Here is a 3,306-nt window from a genome sequence, read left to right as displayed (position 1 = left end):
GCCTCAGGGGCCATAGGGTGGCTTAGAGGAAGGTCTGTGGGTCAAATACCTGCTGTTTGCATTGGAGTTCTATGAAGACTTTCCCCGAAGCAGAAGTTATTGCAGTCTGATGTCTGTTGTCAAACCAATCTCATTTGCCCTGTATTATAAAGAAGACAGTTGGGTCTGAAGATTGGCCAAAACTCAGGCAGCAAGGAAATTGCAGACCTGAATACCAGTGTCTGCTTCCCAGGTAAGAGTTTCCACCTACATTGCTGCTGACTTCCTCACCATGCCCCAGAAGGCTCTGTCATCAGAAGTCACACTTTGCTCTGCCAGGGCTCAGCTCTGAAGGGTAGGGTTCATAGGGGTTGATGGGCTGGGAGAGAGAGAGCAGTCTATATCACATCACAAGTGAAGCCACCACTGGTCTTGCCCATTCTTCTATCTGCTGTATACTTCAACCAAAGGAATAAAGCTGATAGCAAGTACCTTTCAGGTGAGGGCACTGACAGGTCACAATGACAGAAATGTCCCCAACATTTCTATAAAGAAAAATGGCCACACGCCCATAGGCCAAGTCAAGGTGAGAAATAAATGGAAGATAATTCTTGACCCAAAATCCATTTAAATTCTCCCTGAAATCTGCTTCCTCCAGCAAGCCCATGAGGATGACGGTAGGGGGACAACAGACTCCTGATGGGAGTGAAATGGCAAGTACCAGAGAGCCTGAGTTCCCAGACCCTGGGAAGATTCTAACCACTTAGGGAACTGCACACCTCTGGACAGTTTCTATTTGTGTTTAAGAGCCTCAAACACAAACTGCACAGTACAAAACATTCCATCCTCTGTCTTGTACTCATTCGCTTGTAGCACAAGTAAATCCGATTCCCACATGGCCTAGTCTCATGCATCCTGGCACCAATTTCCAAACTAATCACTGTGAGCACCACTTCCCCAATAAAAAATAATGAAACAGGAAAGAGTCCAGCCCCTCAGGACAAGTGTTCCATGATCTTAAATCATTGGTGAGCCACCAACAAAATATTTTTAAAAGAATAAAATGATCCTATTTAGGAAAATCCATATAGCTATACTAGAAAGAGATATTAGAGTGGAAATGAAAATTGGAATGAGGAATGATCAGGACCTACCCTTAAGCACATACCGCAAAGAGAAGCGATGGATTCACAAAGGCAAGTAGACGAAAACTAATTAACAGAACTTGGAGACTGGCTCATCTTGCGGGAGGGGGGCAGAGGATGGCCCAAAAGAGCATTTTAGGTTTCTAGCTGTAGCAGCTGCCCAGAGAGTGGTTCCATTTTCTTTTTCTTTTTCTTTTTTTTTTTTTTTATCCTGTATTTAGGACAAGGTCTACAGGGCCTCACTACATAAATCAGACTCATAGTGATTCTCCTGTTTTCAGTCTCCCAAGTGCTGGGATTACAGGCGCGAGCCACCACGCCCAGTCTCTGGTTCCATTTTCATACGGGAACAGACCAAGTTAAGGATTTGGTTGTCCAAATGGTGAGTTTAATGTAGGTCATGTTTAATTTTAGATGCTTATGAGGCATCCAAGCAAAAATAAGGGTGCGGCCTACGCACTGGGAGTGGCACTGAGCTTTATTCCAGTCCCTTCACTGCTGAGACCTCCCTTCAGAAAGAGACGCTCCCCTCTCTCTGCCCTAGCACCTTTCTGCCTCCAACTGCTTCCTGGATTTGAGCACATCTCAAGCTGGCACAAGAAACTGACAACTGCTTTTACAGCTCTTGCCCTTCTATGTTCCTTCCCCCAAGAACTTCCAGAATTTTCTCGCAGGCCTCGTAAGGTCTACAAAAACATGAAATGGAGTGATGCTACTCCATCTCCTTCCAGGTACCATACCCCACACCTCCACCTCACCTCACCTCCACCTCACCCAGCTGACAGACATGCTCCCAGGCAGCCTTCTTCTGCTCCTCTAGACAGAATCAGTCACTGATCTTTATGTGACATCAGCCAAGCAGTTCCCTAGCACTCCAGCTCCAGACTTGGGGTTAACTATGTTTCCATTTCCCAGTCTTCTTTGAAAACAGACTAAGTCCAGAGCCTAGATGGACTCTGCCACACCATGAGAGGGCACCCAGGCACGGACACTGTCATCTAACATTCCCCAGTGAGGAGCCCCTGGCCTCACCTCCCCTTTCAGTTCCTTCCATCCCCTTCAGGGAGGAAGCGCAAACCCAGGATTAGTGCCAGTTAGTCCTTATAAACCACACTGCTCCCATTTCAGCTGGCTATGCTAAGTTCCCAAAGATCTGTGGAAGACCTGTGAAGACTTCAGGGCCCCTGAAAACCTTGGAAGAGCTGTATTGAAGCTGTAATTCTAACAGCTCTAATTCTAACAGGCCAGGGAGATAGCTCAGCAGAATAATCGCCTGCCTAGCAAGCGTAGGGTCCTGAGTTCAATCCCTGGTAACGCAATAAATAAATAAAATAATAAAAATAAAAAATAAATTTAACAGGGGCCAGGGAGATGGCTCAGTAGAATAAGCGCTTCCCTGGCAAGCGCAAGGGCCTGAGTTCAATCCCTGGTTCCACAAAAACATAAATAAATTTAATAGCTTTGGCCTCCTGGGCCAGTGAGGAAGGAGAAAGGACATGTTCTTTCAACATGTCTCAAATGTTCTGCTTTCTCAAAGCTACTTCCCTCATCCAGGACACTCAGACATCTTGCCTCTGTGCCATCCATAGCTACAGAACACTGAGGCCACTGCTCTCCTCCCTGACACCTCTCCAACAGACTCTCCTTTGCCTGTATGACTCAAATCACCCTCATTCTGCACCTAGTTAGTGGCACCATGCTCCCGCTGCCACCCAGTGCCCAGCACAGTGCTGCCACCTGCAGCAGCCTGGTAAGGATTTCTGTGCTGACTCCATGTCTCTCCTTGCCAGTCCTGCTGTCAGTGATGGGCCTTATTCCTCTTTCTCTACCTGTGCTGCTGCTTCATAGCAGTGTGGAACCCAACCCTCTCCACCCACCCTGTGCAGATCCTGCCTGCCAAGTCCCTGTCAGCTGAAATACCCAGGCACTGCCCAACATGGGTTCATCCATGTAACTGTCCCTCCCTTAGTTGACGTGACTTCTCATTTCACAGATGAGGAACTGAGGCACAAGCAACTACTACGGATGCAGTGGATATACGAGCCAGACTTCTCTCCTCCCTCCCCCTTAACCATTCTGCCAAGTGACCTTTCCCACCCTCCAGCACTTAAGCCCTCCCTCCTCAGAAGGAGGCCGCATTTTTGGAGTAGCAGTTGGAAGATTTATTCCAATATCTGCTATG

This window comes from Octodon degus, unplaced genomic scaffold (assembly GCF_000260255.1).
Source record: "Octodon degus isolate 3935 unplaced genomic scaffold, OctDeg1.0 scaffold00060, whole genome shotgun sequence".
Taxonomy (NCBI): domain Eukaryota; kingdom Metazoa; phylum Chordata; class Mammalia; order Rodentia; family Octodontidae; genus Octodon; species Octodon degus.
Note: the sequence above shows the minus strand (reverse complement) of the source record.